Here is a 13,299-nt window from a genome sequence, read left to right as displayed (position 1 = left end):
AGCATAATAGACCAATATAGCGATTTTAATAATAGCTTTTAAAATCTTTAACTCTTTTTGTAGATTGCCAATGGATTTGAATTGCTTTTTGTTTTTAGTAACCTCAGTTAACCATACTTTCTCTCAGTTGGTACTGTTAATACATTATTGGCTTCATCTGTTTACAGAGCCATCCCAAAGTACTGAATACAATCGAAGTAGCTGGAAAAAGTCCATAGGAACCTATAGGAGGACAGCTAAACACAGAACCAACAACGCTTTAGTTTTATGAGCAGCACATCATATATAACTATGGATGACAAAAGACTTTTAAGTCGCCATGTTTAAAATTATAAACTCATCAACCAACAAGAGGCACTTGCTTACTTCACAGTATTTTTGAAAGCACCTGTAGGATTTTACAAGTATTTACCCCTTTAGGCCTCTGGGGCTTTCTCATTAAGATAACTATCATGTCTAGTAACACAAGATCATTAGACTTTTTAATTCTCAAACATTTGTATTAATAGCATTTTCCATTATAGAAACTTAAAGTTTAGTACCACGTCACATCTTGACAGTCCTTCTAATATAGTCCAAATAGACTGATTAGTTGGTGTCTCTATAAGATGAGAGACATAGGTCCTTCGATTTTTTCAGTTGGGCCCAAACTGGAAAAACCAAAGTCCAGGAATTACCTGAAATTTTAGAGACCAGATTGTTTGAAACTTTGATTTTTTGCATGCCTGTCAAGAATGCCAAGAAGGCTGAAAATCCAAAATGTCTGGTTGAAATAAGATTCCTTAAAATCATGACATAACATAGACCAAATTTGATCATTGTTAAAGGTGATTATTCAAATCTTTGAAAATAAGCACATATTTAAATAACCCATAGCTCTTAATAAAAATGCAGCTGTTTTTGAACAATTAGAATTTAACAGACATCAAGAGAACATAATAGATTGCTTTAACACATTGATTTAACAGAGCATCAGATTTTAATTCTATGTCAAAGCGTAATTGAGCTTCCTGTGATCTTTTGCTGTGAGGTTTCCTTCCTTTACCTTCTTTCATATTGGTGACCATGTTTCTGTGTTTCTGTGTGTAACACATCTTTAAGCATCTTTTCCAGGGCAGGATGAGTGGCAACAAATTCTTTCAGTTTCTGTTTGCTATGAAAAGTCTTAATTTCACCTTCATTCACAAATGAGAGCTTTGTAGGATATAGTATTCTGGGTTGGCAGTTTTTCTCTCTTAGTACCTGGGCTATGTCTCGCCATTCCCTTCTAGCTTGTAGGGTTTCTGATGAGAAGTCTGCTGTGAGTCTAATTGGAGATCCTCTGAGAGTAATCTGACGTTTCTCTCTTGCACCTTTTACAATCTTTTCTTTATGTTTCACTGTGGTGAGTTTGATTACAACATGTCGTGGTGAGGATCTCTTTTGGTCATGTTTATTAGGGGTTCTATAAGCTTCCTGTACTAAGGTGCCTCTGTACTTCTCCAAATCTGGGAAATTTTCTGCTAGTATGTCACTGAAAATGCCTTCTAGTCCTTTCTCCCTCTCCATGCCTTCAGGAACTCCTAGAACCCGAAATGTTGGGTTTTTTAATAGTATCCTGTAGATTCCCGACAATATTTTTTAGATTTCTAATTTCTTCTTCTTTTCTTTGGTTTGCCTGTTTCCTTTCCTGTTCTCTGTCTTCTAAGTCTGATATTCTCTCTTCTGCTTCGCCCATTCTGTTTTTAAGGCTCTCTAATGTGTTTGTCATTTGATCTATTGAACTCTTCATTTCATTATGATTTCTCGTCACTATCACAGTTTCTTTTTCCACTAGTTGTTTCATTTCATTTTGATTCCTCCTTAATATTTCATTTTCACTAGAGAGATTTTCTATCTTGTCCATTAAGGATTTCTGTAGTTCAAGAATTTGTTTTTGAGAACTTCTTAATGTTCTTATCAATTTTTTGAGATCCGCTTCTTGCATTTCTTCTATCTCATCATCTTCATAATCTTGAATTGGGGTGTGTTTTTCATTTGGGGGTGCCATAGTATCTTCCTTGTTCTTGTTACCTCAGTTTTTGCATTTGTTGTTTGGCATGTTGGAGATATTTGGTTTCTTCGCTGTGGTGTTTTTTCTTGTTACACTATGGCTCTATATTAAGTGGACTGTCTGCTTTCGGTGGAGCCTTAGAGGCTTGAGATGAGTGTGGACTCAGAGCTGTGTTTGGTTCCTCAGGGTTGAGGGTGTGTCAAAGATGACACTCCCAGGTTAGGTGTGGTAAATCTCTCTTTCTTTTTTTTGATTCAAAAGGGAAGTAATTCCGCACAGCTGAATGTAATTGGAGGTAGTTAGCAGGCAAATGATATACCCACAGGAGCCAGAGATCGGAAGCTCTTTCCCAAGGACCACACAGGGAATCTCTGCTGCCCTCAGTGTGGGCTCCAATTCTCCTGCAGTCTCCCACTGGGTTGCCAAGTTAGATCCTAATCTCCTGTTATTTCACCCCTCCCCCCAGAGTCAGGTTTTTCTGCTAGGCTCAGGGCTGGTGCAGACCTGAGGTCGCCCTGCTTATGACGTATGTCCAAAATGGCGCCTGCTCTGTCTTGCTCGCCTTTGAGAGGTGAGCGGAGAGAGAGAAACTTGTGTCCGTATCGGTCACTTTTTAAATTTTTTTCCTCTCTCTCTTCTAGTTAGCCTGGTGAATTTTTCCCCACGGAGTTTCAAGCCTCGTTCCCTCTAGCCTCCTCTTTCCGCTTGCCCACTGGTGTCTTGGGCTATTGATGTTCGGCTCACCTCGCGTTCCAGTGCTGGTGTGTTGAGTCTGCCGCTGGTGTCCTGAACTTGGGCTCCCATGCTCTCCACGCAGGTACACTGTGAATCACTAGTTTCGGAAGAGTTTCCTCTGCTGTTTCATCCCCTACTCTTCCTTGACCCTGCAGTATCTCCATTAAACTGTCTCTCTCCCGGACTAATAATGTGCTCCCTTCCTATTCCGCCATCTTGCCGCTCTCAAAATAAAAGTTTTCTTTAAAAAAGATTTATTTATTCATTTGAAAAGGAGAGAGAGAGAGAGAGAGAGAGAGAGTGAGAGAGAGAGTGAGAGAGAGAGATCTTCCATCCGCTGGTTTATTCCCCAAATGGCCACAATGCTGAAGTCAGGAGCCAGGAGTTGCCAGCAGGTCTCCCAAGTGGTTACTGGGGCCCAAGTACTTGGGCCATCTTCTGAAGCTTTTCCCAGGCACATTAGCAAGGAGCTGGATCAGAAGTGGAACAGCTGGGAATCGAACCAGTGTCCATATATGATGTCAGCACTGCAGGCAGCAGCTTTACCCACTATGCCAAAGCGCCGACCCCAAAATAAAAGTCTGAAGTGACAAAAGTTATATTCAATAAGATTCAGGTTTTTTTCCTTATCTATATTTCCCTTAGTTTGTTTTTGTTTTTGTTTTTGTTTAGAAAATTATATTACTGGGGCCAGTGCTGTGGTGTAGAAGGTTAAGCCTCTTCCTGGAGTACTGGCATCCCATATGGGTACGGGTTCGAGTTCCAGCTGCTCCACTTCTGATACAGCTCCTTGACAATTTGCCTGGGAAAACCAACAGAAGATGGCCCAAGTACTTGAGCCCCTGCACCCATACTGGAGACCCGGAAGAATTTCCTGGCTGCTGGCTTCAGACCAGCCCAGCTCTGGCCTTTGCAGCCATTTGGGGAGTGAACCAGTGGATGGAAGGTCTCTCTCTCCCTCTCTCTCCTTCTCTCTCTGTGTTTCTGCCTTTCAAATAAATAAATAAATATTTTTAAAAAGAAAATTATATCACTTATCTGCTCTTTGGAGAACACTAGTTTTGTTTTTGGTTTGTTTTATTATGTGGGCCATTTCTTTCATTTTAATTTTTGCTGTTACTCATAAACTGGAAAAGAAAAAAAAACAGAATTTCAATTCATCCAAGCTTAGCTGTTTGTTTCCATCCATCTGTTTTCTCAAAAAATCGCTATAAAATAAATATATTTGACTTTATTGTTTGAATAAATTATTTTTTACTTCTTTATTGAAGAGAAAAGGGCATTATAATAATGCAGAGTTGGACTCTAAGGGTTTCCAATTTCAAGAGCAGGGAATCTAAAAACTAAATATACAAACAACAGCTTTTGGAATATATGAGTAAAGGGAGCAAGGATGTCTTCCAGACATTAAAGACACACTTTTTGTGGTATAATCCACCAATATTACATGCTGCCTGGATATGTGTGGAAACCAGGAGAGCCCTAAATGGCCTAACTTCAAATTCCCTGCTTAAGATGAGGCCTTCTAACTGAACAAGTTTCTTATCAGAGAGATTAGACACAGTTCCAGTTCATCCCAGGGTAGCAGACTTTAGTACTCTACCAGCCTGCAGAATTATTTAAACAAGCCAATCATATCCTCCCAAGATTTTTCTCAACATCTGTGTACTACAAAGCCTGCCTCTCACAGTTGCTGATTGTTCATTCTCTTACCAACAGCAACCTGTGTAGTGCTTTGTAGCATGCTGTATTCACCCTTGCACCATTAGTTGTGAGTACATGTGATTAATAAAACTGCTCTTCATGTCATCTGTCCTATGCTCCGTCACCCCATGACACAAGGGTGGGAATCATTCCTACACCAATCAGATGGATAGAAGATGATTAAAATAATACCTGCTACTACCTACTTACATTTGTATTCTTAAATTACAGTCATGTACTGCTTAAAGATGGGGATGCATTCTGAGAAATATTCTGTTGGGTGATTTCATTGTTGTGCAAACATCACGGAGTGTACTTACACAACCTAGATGTTATAGATTAATCACTCCATGTGGCCTCAAAACAATCAAGAGATGGTAAATACAAGATAGTCACAGCAGATGCTGGCATAATGGGGCAATTTGCTGTTTTATGGCAAATTTTTGTAGAAATAGAAGTATACTCTAAAACAGCCATAAAAAGTATAGTAAATGCATAAACCAATAACATAGTATTTTATTACCATTATCAAGTAATATGTACTATATGTAATTGTATGTGCAGTACTTTTATGTGACTGGTAATACAGAAGATTTGTGTATACCAATTTTATCCCAGAAACATGAGTAATACATTGTACGACAATGTTAGGACAGCTACAACATCCTAGGTAACAGGAATTTCTGATCTCCATTATAATCTTACAGGACCACTGTCATATGCATAGTCCATTGTGTATGCAGTCTGTGATTGACCAAAATGTTATTATGTAGCACATGACTGTATTTCTTTTCCATACCCACAAATTCAAGTTTTATCCAAGATGTTCTTATATCTTTTGTTTAGCATTCTCAAATAAGAAGTTACTTGTTTTTGATTGACATAGACTGGAAGAATCTTTCCATTATAACAGGCCAGAGGGGTTGCCAGAGTAAAAATGCAGCAGTGTCACTCATCTCCCCAGTAAGGGCACAAGAGGTATGTCTACTGCTTATAGCTAGCACCTATGAAATGTATATTGCATTCAAGGCACAAAATCATTACAAAAATCCTAAAAACACCAGTACTATCTGTATTTCCTTTTTACCGGTGAAGAAATTAAGCTTGAGGAAGTTAAGTAATTCGCCCACAGTGACAAAGGTGTTAAACAGAAAAACAGGGCTTCAAATTCAGGCAGTTTGAATCCAGAGGCTGTCTTCTTCATCACTGTTTTATTACCTTCAAGTGCTGGAAGAAAAAGAATTATCAAGACATCTCCCAACTCCATCATTCCCAACTCTTGGAATTTCAACCTACCATTCAATGCCTGACATGTTTTAAAACTTTTCATTTTTAAACACATTATGAATCTAAGGCAATTAGTACGGTATCTGCTACACTCAATAACATTAGATATGAGTACTTACACAGTGATAATTATAACTATTTTCTTTCTCCTTCTCCACACATTATTTTTCCACTCCAATATTCATTCTCATTAGAGGAAAATTTTCTTTCCTCCTCTCATTCTTCAAGATCAAAACTGAGACCCCTTAACATGACCTTTCTCAAGGTGGCCTCGTTTGCTGTTTATCACATCATTTGTCATACATTCATCCAATTATCTTGTCTCACAGGAAAGTTTTTCTCTCTTCCAGTTTAAACATTAATCTCAACCCTTGCCAACTCACTACAAAGAATTTCCACTTACATATCCTTTTTATAATTTCAAGCCTATCTGTTCATTCAGCATGCAACCTTTTAGAATCTACATGAGTGCCAGGCATTGTGAATTCTGTAATGAACAAAATAGGGCTCCTCCTTGCCACAGGATATTTAGTAGAGGATAAAAATACGTTTACGAATGATAACACAAAGCAAATAAGAAATAAATGCCACATGTAGGTCTGCAAACCTATAAGGGCAATTTACAAGGGGTCCCAAGGATGAAAAAGTGAAAAGGAAAAGGGTGAATAGGGGTCTGTAGATAGCCTGAAGAAAAGGATGAAAATTGGGTGCAGGGAAACTGAAGGTAATAAAATGCAAATGATCAGAAGTAGGATGAAAGTGGAAGTGGATTCCGACGGCAAGCAGATTTCTCAGAGCCAAGGTGGGATGGCCTCACTTACCTGTGCAACAAGCTGACTTCCCTCTCCTCATCAAGGAGGCTATACCCTGGTTTGATGTTCCCATAGGGGTACAAGTAGCAGCAGCAATAGGTGGATGAGGCAAAAGTGAAGGGGGTGCCCAGTAACACAGAGAACCACTACTGAGAATGAGACTGAAAGCAAATGAAGCATGATTGGTTTACAAATCAAGAGCAGGAGTCTAGGGCTGCAGGTGATAGTGGTGGCCCTGTGGGTAATGGGCAGTTTCAATAGGCCTGGGGCTCTTTGACAAACTGTGAAGCTTGCTCCTGGATCCTGAGGCCACCACCTTGGGACTTCATAAAACACTAGAGCTACTGCAACTGTGAAAATGGTGGAACTCAAGAGCTTCATAAAAGCTCCACTTCTTGGATTCCCCGACACCTGTGCAATAGCACAAAGCTAAGGAAATAATGGAAACCGTTGCAAGTACTTTGGCAAAAGTCTTCCCCAGGTCCATGGGCCTCCAGCCCTGGCAGAGGTCTGTGTATCATTCTAAAGAAGTCACAGCTGCAATAAATTCTGCTAGCCCTTCAGTTCTGTATGAGGTGAACCAAAGTGGTGGACTAGAGTGGACCAAAGATCATGCTTTTCTCGGCCTCCTACATGAAATAACTGAAGGGCAACATGACTGGCCACAGGATACTCTTCACAGAGTGGCAGTAACAACACAGGCAGTTCTGCCTTATTTTGGGTGATTTTGGTGAGTGTGTATCACATGTTGTGTAATATTGGATGCCTCCTCTTGTATTTATGTATGTATATGTGTATGTTACATGTATGTGTATTGTATCATATGTATATATACTATTTGCGTATGTACATTCATAACATATAGGAATGGTTCAAACTGAATTATATTTTCTTCTAAGCTTAACTAAATTTTCAAAAATCTAAATGGGGGGTACACATGTCACTGTTTGAACACCATATACAATATTGAAGTACCTGGTTTCAGTCTGCTTCCAATCCAGCTTCCTGATAATGCACACCCTGGGAGGCAGCAGGTGATGGCTAAAGTAATTGAGATCCTGTCAACCCTGTGGGATACAGTGAATTGAGCTCCTGGCTCCTGGCTTTGGCCTGGCCCAGCCCTGACTGTTGTGGCCATTTAGGGAATGACCAGTGGATGGAAGCATTTCTCTCTCACTATCTCAAGTAAAATGCAAATAAATAAAACACTCTAAAAACTAAATGAGATGGGAAGAAAAGGGACAAAATATTCGAAGTGTTTCCTATATAATTGATGTTGTCTTTATTTCAGTGTTGTCAGATTTAGCAAAAAAAAAAAAGTAAGCCCACTTATTTTTGAATTTCAGATAATTTTTAGCATATGTTCCAAACAATTATGTTTTGAATGACTATTTTGTTTTTGAAAAAATATTTATGTATTTATTTTCAATGGAAAAAGAGAGGGAGAGAGGGAGGAAAGGAGGGAGGGAGGGAGAGAGAGAGAATCTTCCATCTGCTAGTTCACTTTCTAAATGGCCACAACATCTAGAACTGGAGCAGGATGAAGCTAGGGCCTGGAGCTCCATCAGGGTGCCCCAAATGGGTGGCAGGGGCCCAAGTACCCAGGCCATCCTCGACTGCCCTCCTAGGTGCATGAGCAGAGAGCTGGATCAGAAGTGGAGCAGTTGGGACTTGAATTGAGACTCATATGGGATCCCAGTTTTTCAGGTGTCAGCTTAACCCACTATGTCACAATGAGGTCACATGACTACTTTCTATTTTTATTCTAGTTCTGACCATTGTTTTTAATTTAGGGAATTGAGCTGAACACACAAGAAACCTGTAAACACAGGAATATAGAAATACTAAGCTGCTGCACAGAATACTTAACCCCAAACAACACAAACCTGCATGAGATCGCTGCTGTTGGGAGATAGTGCAGCAGAATGGGAGATTTGTATATCCACAGTCGCTGGTGGAGTGAATAGCCAGGGTGGGAAGATTTTTCACATATAACCAACAATAGATACCATTGTGCAAGCACCAACACAGTGACTGGGGCAACTACTGGGTGCTTGTACTTGACTGTGGCTGTTCCTGCTGATGATCCTTTGGCTTCTTCTTCTTCTTCCTCTTCTGTTTGGGGAGGCAATTCAACGCAGACTTGCCACTGCTCAGGGTAGACACAAATAGGGGCAGCCTGAAGACTGCGTGGGATACTTGGTTTTCAGGTTCTCTTTAAACAACAGCTGGGACAGCATATGGCACAGCTCCTTTTTCAGGATCTTCATCTGTTTTTGTAGCCAACGCTCTTCTTGTTGGTCAGTTTTTCCTTCCTTATGCATCATGTCTTCTTCCAACTCAATCACCAGGGCAGCTACTGCCTGCTCAATCCAAGAGTTGTGCAGACAAGCTTGGAAGTTCCGATATTCAGCTTTCTGAATTTGTCAAGCTAAACGGATCTGCTCTTGACTATGTCCATATACTTCGTCTGCACAGGAAACAGTGGGGATGTATTCATCTTTCTTGAGGGTTTTGTAAATCTTCTTAAAGTTGAACACATCCCCAGGTCCTATCAGGATCAGGCTGAGGCCCTCATTGGTGGCACAATCAGTTCGCCCACTTTGGTAGACATATATCTCTGAGGTGCAAGGGACCTGGTAATGGATGACATGCTGGACTTTAGGAATAACCAGACCCCAAGCTGCCACATCTGTTGCAAAGAGAACACAGTCTTCCAGACAGGCAAACTGATCCAGGTTTCTAAGCCTCTGCTTTTGGTACATGCAGGCATGCAGGGTCAATGGCATGATATCTAGGACTTTGATGAGCCCATAGAGCCGAGCTGTTTGATGTGGGAGATGCTGTTGGCAAACACTAAGCTTCGGCCCAGATACTGCATCAGGAAGTAGTAGAAGTACAAGTCTTTCCCTTCAGTCTCACAGTGAATCTTGGTCTCTTGTCAGTGTCTCCACTGTGGCCTCATTCCTTGTGAGGTCTATGACCTTTGGCTTACCCCTCATGCCAAGCTCTGTACAAGGAGGTCAAGCTTGGCAGTTTTTTCCATTTTCTTGGTGTGTTTCTTATGAAGAAGTCGAGCAGGAAGCTGATATACCTGGGTCAGTGTGGCAGAAAAAAACAAGTGTCTGCCTCTGTGGGGTTATACTGGGAGTAACTGAACATCTCTAGCAGCTGCGAGAGTTAAGCAAAATGGCTTTTTTCACCCATCTGGTCAGCCTCATTCCGTACCAGGCACCTGAGCTGTCAAAGGTTGCTCAAACACACAATTATTCTTAGGTGTTTAAATTCAACTGAAAAGTGATTTCTGTTAAATATAAGAGTGGGAATAAGAGAGGGAGGAGATAAACAATTTGGGACATGCTCAAGCTGACTTGACCCAAATGGTAGAGTTAGAAACGTGCCAGGGGATTGCAATTCAATCCCATCAAGGTGGCATGTACCAATGCCATCTCACTAGTCCAAGTGATCAGTTTCAGTTCACATTTGATTGTAATGATAGGTCTAAGAGTCAAAGAGATCACATAAACAAGACTAGTGTCTGCTAATACTATCTGATAGAATTAAGAAGGAGAGAATGATCCAACATGGGGAGCGGGATACACAGCAGACTCATAGAATGGCAGATGCCCTAAACAGCACTCTGGCCTCAGAATTAGCCCTTAAGGCATTCGGATCTGGCTCAAGAGCCCATGAGAGTATTTTAGGCATGGAAAGCAAAGACACTCTGGAAAAAGAAAAACCTAAATGAAAGATCTCTGTGAGTGAGTTCCCAGTGGAAAGAATGGGCCATCAAAGAAGGAGGTACCTTTCCCTGAAGGGAGGAGAGAACTTCCACTTTGACTATGACCTCATTTAAATAAGATCGAAGTCGGTGAACTCAAAATGCTTCCATAGCCTTGGCAACTCATGACAAGAGCCTAGGGAGATTACTGATGCCATAAACAAGAGTGCCAATTTGCTAAGTCAACAACAGGAGTCACTGTGCACTTACTCCTCATGTAGGATCTCTGTCCTTAATGTGTTGTACAATGTGAATTAATGCTATAACTAGTACTCAAACAGTATTTTTCACTTTATGTTTCTGTATGGGTGCAAACTGTTGAAATCCTTACTTAATTTATACTAAATTGATCTTCTGTATATAAAGATAATTGAAAATGAATCTTCATGCAAATGGAATGGGAGAGGGAGCAGGAGAGGGGAGGGTTGCGGGTGGGAGGAAAGTTATGGGGTGGGGGGAAGCCACTGTAATCCATAAGCTGTACTTTGGAAATTTATATTTATTAAATAAAAGGTTTTTTTTTAAATAAGGTTGCTCAAATGAGAGTGTCTTTCTTTGATCAGCTCCCACAGCCTGCCTGGTGTGGCAATCACAATCTCTGGATGGCAGTTCAGCATCCTCTGCTGTTTCTGCATAGATACTTAACCAACCAAAATAGCAGTTTTAATTCCTGTAAACTTGGCCACAGCATCAATGTGCGTGACTACTTTCCATTAAAGACAGAATAATGGCCACTGTTGTACTTCCTCTCTTCTTTCCCACTACTTATAACATTTGTTCCTTATATTCTAAGGCTTTTCACTTACTATTTGAGAAAGAGAGGAAGTCAAGGAGGCCCCTTTCATCAAGAAATCTGACAAAGTATCCAGAGTTAAGCATGCTATTCTCTTGTTGGACATAAACTCACAGAGCACCAACCTAAGACAAAGCCACTTAGAGGCTGACTCAGTGAGACAAAACAAGACTACTTTGTAATTTTGTCAAAGAACAGATAAATAGATGATCACCATGACACCCAAAAAACATCAAACACCCACTATCTTAGCCAAGATGGGTGACTGCCACATTGCCAATTACAGCTTTATTCTCATCCTAGTCTGCTCTCCCTATAGGTTAAGATTGAGATGGACAATCATGCAATTGGCCCTGCTTTCTGATAACAAGTGGGTTAGGGTTAATTCATGCTTCCTTAAATCCCCCTTCAAAATACTCAAATACCATAATAAGATCTTCCTAACATCCTCTTACTGAGACACATCAGTTCCCTATGTTGATATAGGTTTTTGTCTTCAGATTTATTTATCTGAAAGGAAGAGAGAGAAGAGAGAGAATACTTTCCATCTTCTGGTTCACTCCAAATGTCTGCAACAGCCAGGTCTGGGTAAAATGGAAGCCAGGAACCAGGAACTCCATCCTGGTCTCCCACACAGGTGGCAGGGGCCCAAGTACTTGGGCCGTATTCTGCTGCTTTTCCCAGGCCATTAGCAGGGAGCTGGATTAGAAGTGGAGCAGCAGGGACTTGAAATGGTGCCCACATGGGATGCTGGTGTCATAGGCGGCAGCTTTACCTACTATGCCACAACACCAGCCCCATAGATTCTTTTCTTTAAAATCTATTGGGGGGGGGGGTGCAAGTGTTTGGCCTAGTAGTTTAGGCACTTTGTGGGAAGCCTGCATCCCATATAAGTGCTCAGGTTCTAGTTCCAGCTTCCTGCTAATGTACACCCCAGGAGGAAGCAGGTGATGTTATGGTTCAAGTAACCAGGCCCCTGCTACTCACATGGGAGACCTAGATTGAGTTCCCAGCTCCCAGCTTTGGACCAGCCCTGCCTCAGCAGTTGTGGTTATTTGAGATGTTAATCAGGGATGCCCATCTGAAGACATCCATATAATTTGTTTTCATTCTGGAATATACTGAGACATTTTCAGCAAGATTTTTGAAGGCAAGAAGCATAAGAATTTCAAGTGACATAAACAGGCACAAATTCAAGTTTTTGGAAACTAAAGCAATATTGTTGCAAGACAATGAAGAATTTCCACATAAACAGGGACAGTAAGTGCATTGAGATTTATTAAAAGGTCCTGCCATAGCAGTCAGGAGGGGAACTCCAAGGGAGGAGTTGCCCAGAGAACCTGCAAGTGCTGGCTCTTTTATACACAAATAGATTCTCTGATTGGTCTCTTTCTGAGGAGTACAACTTAACCATTCAAGAGGCCAGAATAGATCAATCAACAGGTAAGGATTAGCAACTATGTCTAGCCTGCTTTTTCACTCACCCCTCCCAATTCCAGATGAGACCCCAAATATGGAGTCAGTGTTACAGGAGCAATGGCAGGAGCAGTCTACAACTCCTAGTCACTTAGATCTTCATCTTGTCTTGAGATATACGGCAGGTTCTTCTTGCTGGATTCTTCTGGGGTAGCACAGCGCTTTGTGTTGGGCAGCACAGCTCTCTCCTCTCTGCCAAGTTGGTGGACTTCTGCCACCTTCTGAGTGGCTGCTTCTCTTCTGTGCTGAATAAGTGAGTGACATTCTCTCTCCCTGGCAGCCAGGGAGGTCTGTCATGGAGGGCATGGAGGGCTGCCTGCTGGAATTGACAGCTCAACATTGCCTAACTTGGACTTTTATGTGTTTCTAAAGCAGGAAGTTCTTCCTGATTGATCAATGTATGTGCTAATGAGGCATGCTACACGAATAAGAGAACTGACATTGGAATAACCTGTTTTGCATGGAAGTGTGCATAGTTCTCAGTCTGGTCTGTTAAGCCACTAAAGTTTTCATTGTAAATGTTTCCCCTGTCTTCTATGTCCCCCTCCCTCAGGGCTCCAAGAAAATAGCACTGTTTTTTCTTTGATCCCTTTCTTTCCTTTCTGGGGGCACTTGCAATCCCCAATATTATACATATTTTTAAGAAGAAAAGGAAGTTAGTGAATGGCTTTAATAGTTG

At 41.1% G+C, this 13,299-nt stretch overlaps 1 pseudogene; it reads right to left on the bottom strand.

The window, feature by feature from the left end:
• Positions 1-13,299, bottom strand: part of LOC133752556 (ATP-dependent RNA helicase DDX24-like) — a 31,604-nt pseudogene that overhangs the window by 16,303 nt on the left and 2,002 nt on the right.

This window comes from Lepus europaeus, chromosome X, assembly GCF_033115175.1.
Source record: "Lepus europaeus isolate LE1 chromosome X, mLepTim1.pri, whole genome shotgun sequence".
Taxonomy (NCBI): domain Eukaryota; kingdom Metazoa; phylum Chordata; class Mammalia; order Lagomorpha; family Leporidae; genus Lepus; species Lepus europaeus.
This window is presented reverse-complemented; position numbering and strand designations above follow the sequence as displayed.